We start from the raw sequence: 20,259 nt of genomic DNA on the forward strand, positions 1-20,259 counted from the left end.
TGACAACTTAGATAGCACATCAAATGTAAAACTGTTGTTATCAGAACATTTGGAAAAGTTTTTTGTAAGGTACTTTTTTTTCCGCAAAGGTTTAGCTCTAGGTATAATTCTAAGAGTGGCTTTTGAGTTTTTCCTTTCAATCTTCGTCAATAAAAATTGGGGCCAGATTCTCCGTGGTCATATCTGTAGGAAGTCACTCAGCCATGGCCTCGGACAATCAGAATTGGTCGTAAGAGAGAACTTCAAGTAGTTACCCTCCAAAGACAACTCTTGCTTCCTCCATGTTGTGTGGGCAGACAGAGATGACAACTGCTGTGGGAGCTTTTTGTCTCTGTTTTTATCCCCTCGCCATTATCATTATGGACTTTATTTACCTGTTGGCTTCTACTTTTGAATGTAAGGCCTCAATTTTAAGCATTTTCCACCATAGAATCTTCTCCACCTGTACCTCCTCAGGCGTGGATCACAGAGTTGTGATGTGTATGTAAGAAATTTGATAATTTTACATAGGGACTTATTTTTTCTTCACAGAGAAAGTGTCTTCAGAAAATTACTTATTGTTTCTATCTATACTTTGTTAGTCGTATTTCTGAAAATTTTTGGGACATTTTTTTTTCTCCCCATGTCACTAGTTAAAAGAAAAAAAAAAAACTGAAATCTTGCAGTCCTCACTGTGGCCACTGAATGCAATATTAAGATGACACTTCCTGTTCTGTAGAGATCACTTCTCAGCAGTCACTTCCTGTTCTGTAGAGATCACTTCTCAGCAGTCACTTCCTGTTCTGTAGAGATCACTTCTCAGCAGTCACTTCCTGTTCTGTAGAGATCACTTCTCAGCAGTCACTTCCTGTTCTGTAGAGATCACTTCTCAGCAGTCACTTCCTGTTCTCTATTGATCACTTCTCAGTAGTCACTTCCTGTTCTTGTAGAGGTCTCTTCCTGTTCTATAGACATTACATCTTCGCAGTCACTTCCTGATCTATAGATATCACTTCTCAGTAGTCACTTCCTGTTCTATAGAGATTACTTTTCGGCAGTCACTACCTGTTCTGTAGAGATCACTCCTCAGCATTCACTTTCTTATCTGTAGAGATCACTTCTCAGCAGTCACTCCCTGTTCTGTAGAGATCACTTCTCAGCAGTCACTCCCTGTTCTGTAGAGATCACTCCTCAGCAGTCACCTCATGTTCTATAGATATCACTTCTCTGAGGTCCCTTCCTGTTCTGTAGAGATCACTCCTCAGCAGTCACTCCCTGTTCTGTAGAGATCATCACTTCCCGGCAGCCACTATCTGTTCTGTAGAGATCACGCCTAAGCAGTCACTCCCTATTCTGTAGAGATCACTTCTCAGCAGTCACTTCCTGTGCTGTAGAGATCACTTCTAAGCAGTCACTTCCTGCGCTGTAGAGATCACTTCTCAGCAGTCATTTCAGTTGCTCTAGAGATCACTTCTCAGCAGTCACTTCCTGTGCTGTAGAGATCACTTCTAAGCAGTCACTTCCTGCGCTGTAGAGATCACTTCTCAGCAGTCATTTCAGTTGCTCTAGAGATCACTTCTCAACAGTCACTTCAGGTGCTCTAGAGATCACTTCTCAGCAGTCACTTCAGGTGCTCTAGAGATCACTTCTCAGCAGTCACTTCAGTTGCTCTAGAGATCACTTCTCAACAGTCACTTCAGGTGCTCTAGAGATCACTTCTCAGCAGTCACTTCAGGTGCTCTAGAGATCACTTCTCAGCAGTCACTTCAGGTGCTCTAGAGATCACTTCTCAGCAGTCACTTCAGGTTCTCTAGAGATCACTTCTCAGCAGTCACTTCAGGTGCTCTAGAGATCACTTCTCAGCAGTCACTTCAGGTGCTCTAGAGATCACTTCTCAGCAGTCACTTCAGGTGCTCTAGAGATCACTTCTCAGCAGTCACTTCAGGTTCTCTAGAGATCACTTCTCAGCAGTCACTTCAGGTGCTCTAGAGATCACTTCTCAGCAGTCACTTCCTGTGCTGTAGAGATCACTTCTCAGCAGTCACTTCAGGTGCTGTAGAGATCACTTCTCAGCAGTCACTTCAGGTGCTCTAGAGATCACTTCTCAGCAGTCACTTCAGGTGCTCTAGAGATCACTTCTCAGCAGTCACTTCAGCTGCTCTAGAGATCACTTCTCAGCAGTCACTTCAGCTGCTCTAGAGATCACTTCTCAGCAGTCACTTCAGCTGCTCTAGAGATCACTTCTCAGCAGTCACTTCAGCTGCTCTAGAGATCACTTCTCAGCAGTCACTTCCTGTGCTCTAAAGATCACTTCTCAGCAGTCACTTCAGGTGCTCTAGAGATCACTTCTCAGCAGTCACTTCAGGTGCTCTAGAGATCACTTCTCAGCAGTCACTTCAGGTGCTCTAGAGATCACTTCTCAGCAGTCACTTCAGGTGCTGTAGAGATCACTTCTCAGCAGTCACTTCAGGTGCTCTAGAGATCACTTCTCAGCAGTCACTTCCTGTGCTCTAAAGATCACTTCTCAGCAGTCACTTCAGGTGCTGTAGAGATCACTTCTCAGCAGTCACTTCCTGTGCTCTAAAGATCACTTCTCAGCAGTCACTTCAGGTGCTCTAGAGATCACTTCTCAGCAGTCACTTCAGGTGCTCTAGAGATCACTTCTCAGCAGTCACTTCCTGTGCTGTAGAGATCACTTCTCAGCAGTCACTTCCTGTGCTCTAAAGATCACTTCTCAGCAGTCACTTCAGGTGCTCTAGAGATCACTTCTCAGCAGTCACTTCAGGTGCTCTAGAGATCACTTCTCAGCAGTCACTTCAGATGCTCTAGAGATCACTTCTCAGCAGTCACTTCAGGTTCTCTAGAGATCACTTCTCAGCAGTCACTTCAGGTGCTCTAGAGATCACTTCTCAGCAGTCACTTCAGGTTCTCTAGAGATCACTTCTCAGCAGTCACTTCAGGTGCTCTAGAGATCACTTCTCAGCAGTCACTTCAGGTGCTCTAGAGATCACTTCTCAGCAGTCACTTCAGGTGCTCTAGAGATCACTTCTCAGCAGTCACTTCAGGTGCTCTAGAGATCACTTCTCAGCAGTCACTTCAGGTGCTCTAGAGATCACTTCTCAGCAGTCACTTCAGGTGCTCTAGAGATCACTTCTCAGCAGTCACTTCAGGTGCTCTAGAGATCACTTCTCAGCAGTCACTTCAGGTGCTCTAGAGATCACTTCTCAGCAGTCACTTCCTGTGCTCTAAAGATCACTTCTCAGCAGTCACTTCAGGTGCTCTAGAGATCACTTCTCAGCAGTCACTTCAGATGCTCTAGAGATCACTTCTCAGCAGTCACTTCAGGTGCTCTAGAGATCACTTCTCAGCAGTCACTTCAGGTGCTCTAGAGATCACTTCTCAGCAGTCACTTCAGGTGCTCTAGAGATCACTTCTCAGCAGTCACTTCAGGTGCTCTAGAGATCACTTCTCAGCAGTCACTTCCTGTGCTCTAAAGATCACTTCTCAGCAGTCACTTCAGGTGCTCTAGAGATCACTTCTCAGCAGTCACTTCAGGTGCTCTAGAGATCACTTCTCAGCAGTCACTTCAGATGCTCTAGAGATCACTTCTCAGCAGTCACTTCAGGTGCTCTAGAGATCACTTCTCAGCAGTCACTTCAGGTGCTCTAGAGATCACTTCTCAGCAGTCACTTCAGGTTCTCTAGAGATCACTTCTCAGCAGTCACTTCAGGTGCTCTAGAGATCACTTCTCAGCAGTCACTTCAGATGCTCTAGAGATCACTTCTCAGCAGTCACTTCAGGTGCTCTAGAGATCACTTCTCAGCAGTCACTTCCTGTGCTGTAGAGATCACTTCTCAGCAGTCACTTCCTGTGCTCTAAAGATCACTTCTCAGCAGTCACTTCAGGTGCTCTAGAGATCACTTCTCAGCAGTCACTTCAGGTGCTCTAGAGATCACTTCTCAGCAGTCAATTGCGCCGTGCTCGGTATCTATGTTAGTGCCGCCACGGCTGCGTGTGTCATGGTTGTTACACAGCTGTGACACATGCAGGGATTGCCTAACAAACAGGCAATCCCTGCTTGTGTCACAGCTGTCTAACTGCAGTGGACACATGCAGGCACGGCGACACTAACATAGATGTCGAGCACGCTGCAAATACTCGGCAAGCACCCGAGCGTGCTCGTCGAAAGGGTTAACAATATGCGCTCGCTCATCACTATTCCACATCATTCACTTCCATGTTCTGTAGAGATAATTTCTCAGCAGTCATCTCATTATCATAACAGGTAGGATTATAATGACAGAGAAAATCTATATGTAAATAAAATTGGATTCACCATGTCTGTGCACGCCTCCTCACCCTCCCTGCACAATGACCTCTGCACAGGTCACAGAGCATGCACGCCTTGCTCGCCAATAGAAGTCGATGCTCTTTTCTGATCTATTGTTACCTATGGTCCATAAGGCTACTGTTAAGAGTATCTTTAAATTCTGGTAAACAGCGGCTAGGGTAAGTTGGCTGCCCCCATAATCATGTACAGAATAAAAATAAATAAGAAATACACAACCAGAAATTAAAAACACATTCCCTTTAAATGGGTGTACTGGATTAAAAAATGATGACTGCTGTCAGCTTGACATCTCTCCTTGGTCTGTGTTGTCTGGTATTAATGTAAATTGTAGTGAATGAGGCTAAACTGCACTACCAGATGCCACCTGAAGACAGGTGTGGAGCGGTGTCTGGAAGAAAGCAGCCATGTTTTTCTAATCCTGGACAACCCCTTTAACATAGAACGTTCTAGCTGAATAACTTATGCACCAGAGGAATTAATATATATATATATATATATTTTTAGAGCTTGTATCAGTAATAATAATTAGTATTTTTTGTGAGTTATCCTGATTTCTACTTATCTGTGTTTCGCAGTTTTTGCTGTTTCTGGGGTTTCATGTCCCATGCACACATGTTCTATGTTCTTGTTAGTTTACATATTTTCTCATTGTCTCTTATACTGTTTTATTTTCAGAACAGGAAATGAGACTAACACGTTTTTCTGTTTTTTTTTTTTACATGGTACAGAATTTTTTTTTTTCTAAAGTGTACGCCCACCATTGTACAGTTTAGATATAGGGTTAAAGTGTGTGACCCACCAAGAAATACTTATAACCCATGCACAGGATAGATGATAAGATGTAGATGACTGGGGTCCAACCTGCAAATCCTGAAATTTCCCAGAATTTTCACTGCCGATCATTCTTATCTATGGGACTGACGGAGCACTCTGCTATCTCCGACAGTCCCATAGACATCAAATACAGCAGAGCTGTACGTGCGGGACCATATCCCCATTCAACGTGGAGGACTGACTGCAGCGGTCAGCAACCTATCACCCATGTAGTTTTGGTGGGCCAACACTTTTTAAAGGACCCACATAACAGAGAGTTTCTGACAAGCAACAGTTTTTGCTCCGGTGGACTCGAGCTCTTTATGAACCATATTAATTTCAATGGCCACTTGTAATACTACTTTTCTCCACTTGTGGCCACTGTAGGAAAAACTTGCAGCTTTTCCTGGGAACATCCCCTCTATACAAGGAGCTGGACCTAACTTTTCAAATACATTACATTAATTATGTTGCACTGAGACTGTATTAGGCTTTTGCAGGCTTTACTATGCTGTGTGGCTTACCAAACCACCCTTGATTTGCCACGGTTTCTAAAAAAGTCCAGGTGAAACGCATAAAACTCATGTAGTTCAATTTGTTTCGCTGAAAGTCCAGGCGAAACGCATAAAACTCATGTAGTTCAATTTGTTTCGCTGAAAGTCCAGGCGCAACGCATAAAACTCATGTAGTTCAATTTGTTTCGCTGAAAGTCCAGGCGAAACGCATAAAACTCATGTAGTTCAATTTGTTCCCCTGAAAGTCCAGGCGAAACACATAAAACTCATGTAGTTAAATTTGTTTCGCTGAAAGTCCAGGCGAAACGCACAAAACTCATATAGTTCAATTTGTTCCCCTGAAAGTCCAGGCGCAACGCATAAAACTCATGTAGTTCAATTTGTTTTGCTGAAAGTCCAGGCGCAACGCATAAAACTCATGTAGTTCAATTTGTTCCCCTGAAAGTCCAGGCGAAACGCATAAAACTCATGTAGTTAAATTTGTTTCGCTGAAAGTCCAGGCGAAGCACATAAAACTCATGTAGTTCAATTTGTTAAGCTGAAAGTCCAGACGAAACGCACAAAACTCATGTAGTTCAATTTTTACATGCAAGCACGATGTGAAACGCCAAACTTATACTCCGGAGCTGAATTCATATTTCTGCTGTTTGTTATTGGAAACAGTTGACCGTTTGTTGGAGGACACGTCCTAGTAACGCAGTGCTCTCTACCTCTGTGCATTCTGGGATAGTTATTTTACTCAGATGACTTTGCAGTAGTCTCTAGTACAAGGACTACACATGTAAATCAGGATGCAGATCGAGCACAATGCAGGGAGAAGGAACAGAAGGTGCTTCAGAAGGTGGCAGAATTGTGAATGCAGCTCTGAATGGAAATATAACTAAGGTTCAGTAGTAGAAAAGAATTGCTTATTTCTAGACAAAAACTGTAAAATGGTGTTAAACAAGACGCTGGAATTTGCGCAAAGGTCGCGATAATCTGCGATTTTAATCACAAAAGGCGACGTGGAGGTGTGACCTTAGACATACCATGACTGCTGTTTTCTTTCTTACATCCGGTCAGTTGTAGGTATTTTTTTTTATTAATCACGTGCTTACAATTCTGTGGCCAAGACGATACGATGTAGAAAATACGGAAAGTAAATTCTTAAAAAAAAAAAATACGTATTGGAAATTTCAATAAATGACCCAATTACAAATATCTTTGATACAAATGTGTGCAGTGTGTGATTTATTTGAGCGTATTTATTATTGGCATCAGAAATTCTTCATCCCTCCGCTATGCTTTTCACTGCAGCACTGCTTGTTCAGAATTATTGCAGTGCCGAGGCACAATATCAGCAGGTATTTAGTGACGGAAACCTTCTGAGAGCAGGAGGACACAAGGCTTCCCGGTAATGTTTAGGCCAGTCCTATAGGACTTTGCCTGTACATAGTTGCCATTTCAGTAATGCATGACTTCAGTTGTCCACTAGGTGGGGCTAGTCGCACACAGTTATCACATTGCATTATTTATAGTGTTCTCCGCTATCAGGGGATATTAAGTAAATTAACATAACATTGCACAACTGGCTGTACGGATGTAAAACACAAACACATAGAAAACCGGGTAATAGAGAATCAAGACGTCTCCAGGGATTCCAATTTTTATCCAATATGAGCCTTAAAGGTTTTGCAGAAAACTGGTCCATCAATAATGAGCTGATCTTTAGGGGAAAGGCACATGTCATGGAAATAATTTACAGTGCAGATTTACGCAGGAAAAAAAAATCTTCAGCAGATTACCGTATCAGTCATAAGGTATTAACAAGAGCTGTGGAATCTGTAAGCCAAGGATCCAACTCCTCTATTTTCCAACACTCCGGCTCCAACTTCTAACTACTTCATGAACCACATCACAAGAAAACTTAAATACAGCCTTTGTCCTCCACAAAGTAAAACATAAAGTAACAAGTCCATACAATAGTGCTGGTTAGCCCACCTGGCTTAGAGTCCAGCTTCTCAGTCCTTTAGCAAAGGCACTCAATCCAGGAGATCTGCACACCTCCATACACACAGCCATGTGTGAGACAAACAGGTTTCATTTTACCAAGTAAATCACTGCCAGGGGTGGAGATATGGTGAGCAGCCGTTCAGCTTGCTCAGATTTACCAGGGCTGGAGATATGGTGAGCAGCCGTTCAGCTTGCTCAGATTTACCAGGGGTGGAGATATGGTGAGCAGCCGTTCAGCTGCTCATAATAAACATGTCATGGCCAATTAACACCTTTTAGTCCTATATGTACTAAAGCATCACTGCAGGTTTATCTCCTATCCATTAGGTGTCCTAAAGCCACCTTACACCATAAACAGAAAAGGGCATGAAAGTTATCAAAGAAAGGTGGAATTGGCTGAGGATCTGATGTGTTTTCGGCCTCATAACGGTCAGGGATAAAAAGGGTGACGGTGGCTATGCTGCTGAGAGTATCTGCCAATAGATGGAAGCCTCTTTTGTTCTCCCTTCATTCTGGACCTGCTACTTTGTATGAACTCAAGCAAGTTTAAGAACCGTGAAGAACACTGGTACAAAGATATGTTACCTCCTTACTTTTTTAAACAGCAGCATGTCAATTTCTGGTGTCAATATTCACGGCAAATTTAAAAGCTTTCAATATAGAGGGGTGAAATCTCCAGCAAACATGTAATGGATAAGTATTTTGGTGCAAATTGGTGGCAAAATCTGCTGGCATATTTGTAGTGGACTTTTGTACATACCCCAAGTGAAATCTCTCTGGTAGTGCCCACTTGGACTTAAAAAAATAAAAAGAGGCGAAATAAAAAAAAACAAACCACAACAAAAAAAAAAAACATTTTATTCTCATCCGTGGCGCCTATTACATCATATGTCCAGTTCAACATGAAAAAATTGGTTGAGGGGTCCACTTTAAAGGAAATGTGTGCTTAAGAAAAAAAGTAATGTTTTTTAATGGTAAAACACAGCTCTGTCAAAAAATTAAGAGACCACTGCAAAATTTTCACTTTCTCTGATTTTTCTCTTTCTAGGTATATTTTTGAGTAAAATGTAGATTGTTTTAGTCTATAAACTACTGACAACATGTCTCCGAAATTCAAAGCTAAAAATTTTGTATTTATTTGTAGCAAATGATAAAGCGTCAAAATACTAAAAAAGAAACAGTGCTTTCAGACCTCAAATTCCTCATGTTTTTTACTCAGGAAGAGTTCAGAAATCAATATTTGGTGGACTAACCATGATTTTTAATCACCGCTTTCATGCTTCTGTCCATGCTTTCCACCAGTCTTTCCATGCTTTCCAATAGAAAACTGTTCAGGGGTCTCTTAATTTTTGCCAGAGCGGTATATGAAACATTATTTTAAAAAAGTTTTGATATTTTCAACTTTGAAACACTAGTGGGAGCAGCTGCTGAAATTTGCCAAAAATTCTAGTGCACTGCTACCTCGCCTTATGACTGCAGTAAATGTGGGCGGGCTCTGCTCACATGGGCGTGACATCACTTCCTCCCTTCCTATTCTGGTAGTTTTCAAAACGATAAAAGAGGATGAAGTTTAGGATCACAGTGCAGAACCATTTTGTTGTTTGTATAATGCCGTAATGTTGACATAGTCACCGAGGACATGTGGCAGCGCCTATTCTGTTAGTTGGCACTGCGCTGCTCACCCGTTTTTACAGAGATCTGAGTGGAGCACAGCGCTCAGACCACAGCGATTACAGAGCTCAGCAGTCACTATCACACATGATATAAGATTAGGTAAATGGCTTTGTGGACTGTTGTCACACATGACAGAATTAGATACAGGGCTCTGCTGACTGTACAGTGGTGGCCAAAAGTATTGGCACCCCTGCAATTCTGTCAGATAATACTCAGTTTCTTCCTGAAAATGATTGCAATCACAAATTCTTTGGTCTTATTATCTTTATTTAATTTGCTTGCAAGGAAAAAACACAAAAGAGAATGAAGCAAAAATCAAATCATTGATCATTTCACACAAAACTCCAAAAATGGGCCGGACAAAAGTATTGGCACCCTCAGCCTAATACTTGGTTGCACAACCTTTAGCCAAAATAACTGCGAACAACCGCTTCCGGTAACCATCAATGAGTTTCTTACAATGCTCTGCTGGAATTGTAGACCATTCTTCTTTGGCAAACTGCTCCAGGTCCCTGATATTTGAAGGGTGCCTTCTCCAAACTGCCATTTTGAGATCTCTCCACCGGTGTTCTATGGGATTCAGATCTGGACTCATTGCTGGCCACCTTAGAATTCTCCAGTGCTTTCTCTAAAACCATTTTATAGTGCTTTTGGAAGTGTGTTTTGGGTCATTGTCCTGCTGGAAGACCCATGACCTCTGAGGGAGACCCAGCTTTCTCACACTGGGCCCTACATTATGCTGCAAAATTTGTTGGTAGTCTTCAGACTTCATAATGCCATGCACACGGTCAAGCAGTCCAGTGCCAGAGGCAGCAAAGCAACCCCAAAACATCCGGGAACCTCCACCATGTTTGACTGTAGGGACCGTGTTCTTTTCTTTGAATGCCTCTTTTTTTTCCTGTACACTCTATGTTGATGCTTTTTCCCAAAAAGCTCTACTTTTGTCTCATCTGACCAGAGAACATTCTTCCAAAATGTTTTAGGCTTTCTCAGGTAAGTTTTGGCAAACTCCAGCCTGGCATTTTTATGTCTCGGGGTAAGAAGTGGGGTCTTCCTGGGTATCCTACCATACAGTCCCTTTTCATTCAGACGCCGACGGATAGTACGGGTTGACACTGTTGTACCCTCGGACTGCAGGGCAGCTTGAACTTGTTTAGATGTTAGTCGAGGTTCTTTATCCACCATCCGCACAATCTTGCGTTGAAATCTCTCGTCAATTTTTCTTTTCCGTCCACATCTAGGGAGGTTAGCCACAGTGCCATGGGCTTTAAACTTCTTGATGACACTGCACACGGAAGACACAGGAACATTCAGGTCTTTGGAGATGGACTTGTCGCCTTGAGATTGCTCATGCTTCCTCGCAATTTGGTTTCTCAAGTCCTCAGACAGTTCTTTGAGCATGGAGAAAAGAAAGAAGACCAATGTGATACACACAAGGACACAGGACAGAGGTTGAGTCAACTTTAATCCATGTTAACTGGCTGCAAGTGTGATTTAGTTATTGCCAACACCTGTTAGGTGCCACAGGTAAGTTACAGGTGCTGTTAATTACACGAATTAGGGAAGCATCACATGATTTTTCAAACAGTGCCAATACTTTTGTCCACCCCCCTTTTTAGGTTTGGTGTGGAATTGTATCCAATTTGGCTTTAGGACAATTCTTTTTGTGTTTTTTCATTGAAGACAAATTAAATGAAGAGAATAATACCAGAGAATTTGTGATTGCAATCATTTTCAGGAAGAAACTGAGTATTATCTGACAGAATTGCAGGGGTGCCAATACTTTTGGCCACCACTGTATTGCAGATGATAGGATTAGACACACGGCTCTGACAATTGTATTACTTATGATAGGATTGTATACATGGTTTAGTGGACTGTATCACACATGTTAGTATCTTTGCACCAGCGCTGAGGTGGTGATTTCATCCGGTGACATGAACTCACCACTAGTGTTGAGCGAATTTGTTCGGCATTTCAAATTTGGGTTCGTGTTTGGGGTTCCGGCTTGTTTGCGCAAAAAAATGGTCTCCGCCCATGAATATCCCTGCGTGACAGTGTGGCAAACCAGGGATGTTCATGGGCGTATAATGACCGGAGGTCCGAGAGAGATCCAGTGAGTCACAAACTGAGACAGAGACAGAAATAAATACTTTCTTTACTGAAACAGGAATTAGACTAAAATTCAGTATTGCGTGAATAAGTCTCCGGTTCTACCTGGGACACTGTCTCTACTAACTACACACAATCAGCAAAAGCTGAAATCAATGTGCCAATCTCAAGGTTTCCAGTTTATGTAAATTATACTAAAGATCTGGAACAATTTTACCTAAACACTGGGTCAATCTAGTGAGGGTGTTCTATAGGGACCCCTGAGATGGCACACTGAGTACAATCCTACCACTGTTAACAATAACAATGCATGAAACTATACCAATTGCTCTTATACCCCTACTATAGGGATACCCGGGTATCTTAAAGTTACGGTACCGTTAACCTCAGATGTGGTCTATCACAGGCCTGTGAATCGCGGTGGCTGCATCTAGTCCCGGAAAACTTTGGCGCCAAATAAAAAGCAACGTTTACAAAAACAGTAAAGGTTCCTTGTCTTGTCAGCCGATGCCGAGCCCACATGCTGAGGACTTTAGTCCTGTAGCCTCAGGTTAAGGTCTGGGAAGAACTCTTCACCAGGCTTGTCAGTATCCTCTCAATGTGAATGGCACCGGACCCCGTCTTTCCTCTCGTCACTCACTGTTTTCCAGACCACCGACCACGCGCTCCGTCACAGAGATGATATCCTCAGTCTCTTTCCCTCTCACTCGACACTTGGCTCGTTCAGCACAAAGTCTCTAGTCCACTCAGCATGGACTTCCACAAAACTCCAAAGAGCCACACAGCTTTCCCCAGCTCAGCACTCGTTCTTAAGCAGGGACACAGCTTCACCAGGGCCAGTGATTAACAACCCCCACAGGAAAGCTTGTAGAGAGAGAGTCTTGTTGAAGTTCAGTGCTCACAGTTCTCCTCAGATTCTCCTTCCAGCGTCTCACACAGCAGACACCCTCAGAACACACAGGGTCTCCCGATCTGCCCCTGCTTTGAGCTCAGCGAGGCAAAACCGACAGGGTCCTAATGCTCTCCTGCTGCTATCACAGTTCACACTCTCACATGCCACCCCACTAGAGGTTGGTGTCCTCGACACACCTCCCCACTCAAAGTCGGCTTGTGGATAGCGCTGTGGGGGTATACCCGCCGTAGCTCGAGTAGTTTTCCTGAGACCCACCCCAATAGGCTCGGTCCCCGAGGGGGTAGGAGTCTCTTCAGCGGTATCATCAGAGGGAGCCAATGAGGCTGCTCCCTCCTGAGGTGTGGCGACCTGTGCCACATCATCCGGGTCAGGTAACTGACCTGATTCCCTGTTCTCTGAAGGACATACCACATTCTCAACACTCTCTCCACACAGGCACAGATTGGTCGCAGGGGGCAAGTAAGCAGGCGCAGAGGGGGACTCACCATCAAATTCAAGAGCATTAGGAATGCCCACCCCTCGGGACGGCCTGTGGTTCCTTGGGTACGGGGACCGCATCTTCAAACCAGCACCGTTGTAGCATGTTACGATGAAGATTAAGGGTTGGTCCCCCTGTCCCCACCGGCTCGACCTTGTAGACTGGAATCTCGGGGCTCACCCGTTTTTTTACCAGGTACGGAGTCGCCTCCCATCGTTCACTCAGCTTTCCGGACCGTCGTTTGATTCTCACCAACACTCTATCCCCCGGGGAGAAAGGCTCGGCTTGCAAGGGACGCGCGTCCCTATGGGTCACATGACTGAGTCGATCACCCACCACCTGATGCACCACCCTTAATCGCCGCCGGTGTTCTCGAACCCATTCTGATACGGTCCGAGGGGGATTGGAGGAGGGACCTGGCATGCTCAAATCCTCAATGTCCTGCCCTGGCCTCCCGAACATCAACATGTGTGGTGAGTAGCCAGTAGTGCTGTGCACTCTATTATTGTAGGCCCTCATCAATTCGGGGAGATGCTCAGGCTAGCGCACCTGCTGTTTACCCTCTAACGTCCTTAACATCTGCAACAGAGTCCGATTAAAGCGCTCACAAGCTCCGTTACCTTGGGGATGGTTCTCGACGGTGCGATGCCATACAGCTGGTACAGCTCCTTCATCAATGCCCCCTGGAAACATGCCCCTTGATCCGAGTGTATTCTTTGCGGACACCCAAACACCTGGATGAAATGTCGACACACGGCCTCAGCCGCCGACTCCGCCGTCTGATCTCTTGTCGGCACTGCTACAGCATACTTGGTGAAGTGGTCTATCATTACCAAGCAATAGGAATACCCAGATGTTGAGTATCCTATCAAGACATAGTCATTCATGAGCAGCTCTAAGGGAGCGTAAGTCTTAATAGATTGCGTGGGCGCCCGCTGCTCAGGGCTCTTACTGACCCGACACTGCCGACACGCCTCTTGTCACCATCCCCCCCAATTCAGGACAATAGAGGACTCGCTGTAGCCACTGGAGTGTCTTTTCACTCCTAAAGTGGGCCGCCTTCTCATGCGCCTCGTGAGCGACCACCGGACCCATCCCCATAGGGATTACTAGCTGGTACCGGTGCTGCAGCTCAGATGGCCAGTACACCTTATGGTACAAGAGGCCCTGTTCCATGCACAACTTATCCCACTGTCACAGTAGTTTCATTCCTTCCGCGGACATCTGGGCCTTGTCCTCTGCACGCGGCCAGACCCCTTTTTAGTACCCAATTGCGCACTAGTGCAATGTCTGGGCAATCGTGCTGATCTTTCGCCCAATCCAAGGGTGTTTTTCCCGGAACACACGATATCCCTGACGCCACTCCACTTGAATGTACCACACTTCGGAAGATAGGTACCTGCCCCAAGTCAGGGGTTTCAGTGTCCTCAAGCTGGTCATCAACATTTTCCCTCGAGGACCTAAGGGGCACCATTGAAAGTGCATCCACATTTCCGTTTTCCCGTCCAGAGCGAAACTTAATTGGATAGTTAAACTTAGCAAGGCGAGCGACCCACCGCTGCTCCAAGCTCCCAGTTTTGCGTTTTCTAGGTGAGCCAGAGGGTTATTATCAGTCATAACTAGCACCTCCGCTCCTGTTAAATACTCGGCAAAGCGTTCTGTCATCGCCCACACCAGGGCCAGTAGCTCTAGGCGAAACGAGCTGTAGTTAGCTGGGTTGCGTTCAGTGTCTCTTAAAGACCTGCTGCCATAGGCGATTACTTGCTCCTGACCATCCTGCACTTGTGCTAGTACCGCCCCCAGCCCATGCAGACTGCCATCAGTGTATAACAGGAAAGGGGTATCAAACTGGGCATACGTCAACAACGGAGCACTCGTTAGGGCGGCCTTCACCTCCTCAAATGCCTTTTGCTGCTGGGGTCCCCATGGGATGGGGCGATTTTGGGGGCCCTGTGCCGTCCCTCTTAAAAGCTCATTCAGGGGACTCACTACTTGTGAAAACTTAGGTACAAATCGCTGATAGTACCCCGCTAAACCCAAGAAGGCCAGAACCTCTCGTAGGGTATGGGGAGGTGGCCACTCCTGCACGACAAAGACCTTACAGGTCGCGGGCAGCACCCCGTCCAGAGTCACCACATGGCCTAAATACTCAATCTGACTCTGTAACAGTTGGCACTTCTTTGGTTTTATTTTTAGGCCGTAACAACTGAGCCGCCAGAGAACTTGACGTAACTTCTCAAGATGGTCTTCAAATGAGGTCCCGAACATCACAATGTCATCTAGATAGATCAGAACTGATTCAAAATTCAGATGGCCTAAGCAATGTTCCATCAGGCGTTGGAAAGTTCCCGGGGCGTTAGTGAGCCCGAAGGGCATCCGGTTGAATTCATAGAGCCCCATTGGTAGGACAAACGCCGTCCTGGCCCGATCTTGTACGGGCATTGGTACCTGCCAATAGCCACTTGCTAAATCCAACGTCGAGAAATATTTGGCCCGACCCAATGCCGACAAAGACTCTTCTATGCGAGGTAATGGATATGCGTCCCGCACAGTGTGAGCATTCAATTTGCGATAGTCCACACAAAACCGAAGGGTCCCATCCTTCTTCAGCACCAAGACCACAGGGGCCACCCAGGGGATCTGGCTCTCTCGGATCACTTGGTTGTCAAACATACTGGCCACCATGCCCTTCACCTCTTGATAGAGCGTCGGGGGAATGTGACGATAACGTTCCCTAATAGGAGAGGTATCCCCCTTGGGAATCTCATGCTCAATCATCCGGGAACAACCAAAGTCCTCCGCATGTCGCGAAAAGGTCTCTTGATGTTCCCACAAGACCCTCTCCTGCTGCTCCAATTGCACGGGGATTAGTTTCTCTTGATCCAATCCCATCTGGTCCATGAACACACGACCATTCCATTCTTCGGTAGGAGGTTCGATCCGGCCTACTTCGACCGCGTATGTCCAGGAAGACTGTTCAACTGGGCGCAGTTCGAACACTGCCTTGTCAGGCACCTTCCCTGCTGGCACGAACAGATCAGCCAGAATGGTCCCAGCAGGAATTGTAACTGCCTCATCTAGAACATTGATGCATCTGACCGGCACCCGTCCATTCTTCACAATCGCCAGAGACTGGGCTACGTGCGCCTTGGTGAACGAGGACTTCTCTTGGGCTGGCTTGAGTAGTAGTTTAAGCCCATTCAGTCTCTACGCAGCCCCCACTGGTAGCATTAAGAGTTCTTCTTGTCGGGGCGCTAGCGAGATCGTGATCCGCGATGGCACTCGGACCAGGCCCACCCGGCCCCCAGGAACAGCACTCTTCAGGAGATCGCAGCTCAGCACTAGACAGTGTAACATTCTCTGTGTGGGTCGATGGTGGGTAGCACTAGCCCAGTATCGGGGTCCCTCACTGGTATACATCTGATGATTTAAATCTCGCAGAACGTTCATTCCGAGCGTCACCTCCATCCCTCTTCTAGAAGGGTGGTCCACCAGCACTATCCCTTTCTGACCCAGCTCTTGACCAAACATTTTCAGTTGCATCCACACGATCCCCTTCACTGTCAGTTGGCCATTGTTAACTGCGGTAAGTCATATCACTCGGTCATCCTCGGGAACCACTAGTTGACTGAAGTGCCTCTCGTAGACCTCTAAGGGCATTACGGTACATTCGGATCCTGTGTCAACCAAGCATCTCATCTTCCACCCTTCAAACTCTGCTTCCAACACTGGACTGAATGTGAACAAATCTTGTTCTTCCCATCAAGGGCTTTGTGGGGGGTGGGCCCCTGCTGCTCGCCCTCTCACGGCAGCGGCTGGGAGTTTAACGCCGGCGAAGGAGGCTCCGGGGCTGCAGACATCCGGCAGTATCGGGAGATGTGTCCCCGATGCCCGCACCTCCAGCAGGTGACTGCTCCTCGTGGACGAGAACTTGAATCATTCGAGGAGGACGACCTGGCAGACTGCGGAACCACCATTCCAGAGGACGCGGCAGGTGGCCCTTCCTTGGGAGTAGGGACCGGCCCTGCTCTGAGTTTAGACACCTCCAGCTTTAGCTCCTTCAGTTCGGCACACAGAGCCTGTACCACTTTTACCAGTCCTTCCCCTCCTGAAACGGGTGCCCGACCTCCCTCCAGCTGTGCACTGTCCACTGCCCCCTCGACCACCAGAGTAGACTCCTCCTCCCTTTCCACCGCGGCCCGATAAATCTGTCAGAAGGATAATTCCGGGGTAGCCCAGGTCATCTCCATCAGTTTGTCTCGAAAGAGTTTATTGGCTAACCCTGTTATGAATTGAGCCCGGAGCAAGCGGTCTACCTCTCGGAATGCCCCCATGGCCCCTGGGTCTAGTCGCTGCACCTCATTCAATGTTTCCTGTAAGGTATTCGAGTACTGCATCAAGGTCTCACATTCCCTTTGGGACCGATTGAAAGACAAGGATCGAAGCTGGGCCACGCAAGCCAGGCCTCCCGAATTCCCCTCTAACAGCTCCAAGATTTTCTTTAACGTGCTCCTCTCTGACACTGGACGTACCATCACCATCCGCCTAGCGTCGCCCTCTAGTGCATTTAATGCCAGCTCTGCTCGTAACGCGGGGGCCAGATTACACATCCGCAGAATACTCCGGACCCTCTCAGCCCAATCCTGCAACGCCATGTTACGCCCATCGTATTTCGGCATGTGCTGGAGTAAAACTCCTACCGGCACATATCCTCCCAAAGTCGCCGCGGCTGACAGGGGTTCCGCTACCAGCGGCAGAGTTATTTCTTCCCTCGCCTCCGTCCATGACAAGCACTGGATCCTGCCGACTATGCCAAAAATATAATGACCGGAGGTCCAAGAGAGATCCAGTGAGTCACAAACTGAGACAGAGACAGAAATAAACAACACTTTCTTTACTAAAACAGGGATTAGACTAAAATTCAGTATTGCATAAATCAGTTTCAGGTTCTACCTCGGACACTGTCTCTATTTAATACACACAAAAAGCTGAAATCAATGTGCCAATCTCAAGGTTTCCAGTTTATGTGAATTATTCTAAAGGTCTGGAACAATTTTACCTAAACACTGGGTCAATCTAGTGAGGGTGTTCTACAAGGACCCCTGAGATGGCACACTGAGTACAATCCTACCACTATTAACAATAACAATGCATGAAACTATACCAATTGCTCTTATACCCCTAGTATAGGGATACCCGGGTATCTTAAAGTTACGGCACCGTTAACCTCAGATGTGGTCTATCACAGGCCTGTGAATCGCGATGGCTGCTGCTAGTCCCGGAAAACTTTGGCGCCAAATAAAAAGCAACATTTACAAAAACAGCAAAGGTTCCTTGTCTTGTCGGCCGATGCCGAGCCGACACGCCGGGGACTTTAGTCCTGTAGCCTCAGGTTAAGGTCTGGGAAGAACTCTTCACCAGGCTTGTCAGTATCCTCTCAATGTGAATGGCACCAGACCCCATCTCTCCTCTCGCAGTTACTCACTGTTTTCCACACCACCGACCACGCGCTTCGTCACAGAGATGAAATCCTCAGTCTCTTTCCCTCTACAACCCCCACAGGAAAGCTTGTAGAGAGAGAGTCTTGTTGAAGTTCAGTGATCACAGTTCTCCTCAGACTCTCCTTCCAGCCTCTCACACAGCAGACACCCTCAGAACACACAAGGTCTCCTGATCTGCCCCTGCTCTGAGCTCAGCCAGGCAAAACCCACAGGGTCCTAATGCTCGCCTGCTGCTAGCACAGTTCACACTCTTACAGGCGGAGCCGATTTTTTGGCCCGAACAAGCCGGAACCCCGAACACGAACCCAAATTTGAAATGCCGAACAAATTCGCTCAACACTATTCACCATTGGAAGAAGTTACCATTGCAGCCCTTGTGCCTAGATCTGTGCTCACCGATAATTACCATCACCAGTTATATCATTGCGGCTACTTCACTCAGATCACAATAATGAGGGGTAAGCACAATCTCTGGCACCAGTGCTGCAGAGGTGTCATTCATCACTGGATGAAATCGCTTCCACAGCGCTAGTTCCCAAATCTGTGCTCACGGGTAATTACAGTGATCTGAGAGGAGCAGTTATATCATTGCAACTGCGCACAGTAACGAGCAGTGAGCACAGGCCCGGGCACCAGTGCTGTGGCCGTGTCTTCATCCAGCGGTGAGTACATATCACTGGAAGAAATCACCACCGCAGTGCTGGTTTCCAAACCTGTGCTCGTTACTGTGATCTGAGCTGATTAGCTGCAGTAACATGACTTCTCCACTCAGATCACAACCATTATAGATGATCGAGGGAAATTGTAGCCAGCAAATGTCGCTGGGCTGCGATAAGATGGCACTGGGCTCTGCCTAGTGATATGTCCAAAGCATTGGAGATAGTGTCGCAGACAAACTGCAGTCTCCTAAGGTGGGTGTCAAGTGTTGTGCTCTGACTTTTACACGCCAGTAAATAAAAATGGTAGCCCCCAGCAGCTCAGTTAAAAAATTTTTCTTTTTTCTTTTAAAAACAATACATTTAATTTTATACACTACTAAATAAACTTTTTAACATAAAGTCCTAACATTTAAAAAAAAATTGACATCCCTTTTAAAGTAACTGCATGTCACGGGTGTGTCAGAAATGACAGACAGTCGCCCTGCAGTTGGTTGAAGGAGATCTCTTTGTTTGGCATTACAGACATCGTCTTAGACGCTGTCTCTCTAGGACCCAGCGGCTACCTTCCTCTTGCTTATTAACACCCTGGCCTGGGTGTATAAATACCTGCTGTTTGCTAGAGGGAGGTGCCCGTGATACTCAGATGACCTCTGGTGAAGGCTTGAAGAAAGTGCATTACTTCTTCCTCTCTGGTGCTAAGAGGACGTGTGTTCATCTCTCTGAATTTGACTAAAGCTAAGCTATCTTCCCTTGTTTGTTCCCCCTTGTTGTCTTTAGTTGTCTTTGGGGATTGACTAGCGCTCATCCCCTCCCTTCCCTAGCCAGGGCAAACACCAGGGAAAGACAGGGCAGGGTTCCTTTGTGACGATTGGTGTGGAACCAATATAGGGACGTTAGGAGAGACAGGGTGATTTAAGGTCAGCCTGGAAAGTCTCCACTACCCCCTTTCCCTAGAGTCTGGGCCCCCTTTTCCCCCTTCCCTTTGTTTTGCACTTAGTCTTTCCTACACCTTGCGTGACATTATTGCCGGCCGTGCACATTTTGAAAAAAAAAACTGACACTTTGGGGGTTTTTTGTGTGTGCTTTTTGGGCGGGGATTTTTCTTTCTTTTCTCCCTTGGTATGGGTTCAGTTGCAGAGCTCACAGAGCAGCTGGGCAGTCTGTCTCTGGAGCTGAATGACCTCCACTGTGAGGTTCAGCAACAGTATCAGTGGCTACAGGTCGCTAATGTTGGGGTCTCTGCAGGTAGGGCTGCCCAGCCTGAACCCAAGG

This window comes from Phyllobates terribilis, unplaced genomic scaffold (genome assembly GCF_046119375.1).
Source record: "Phyllobates terribilis strain yellow unplaced genomic scaffold, ASM4611937v1 Scaffold_2__4_contigs__length_985480577, whole genome shotgun sequence".
Taxonomy (NCBI): Eukaryota; Metazoa; Chordata; class Amphibia; order Anura; family Dendrobatidae; genus Phyllobates; species Phyllobates terribilis.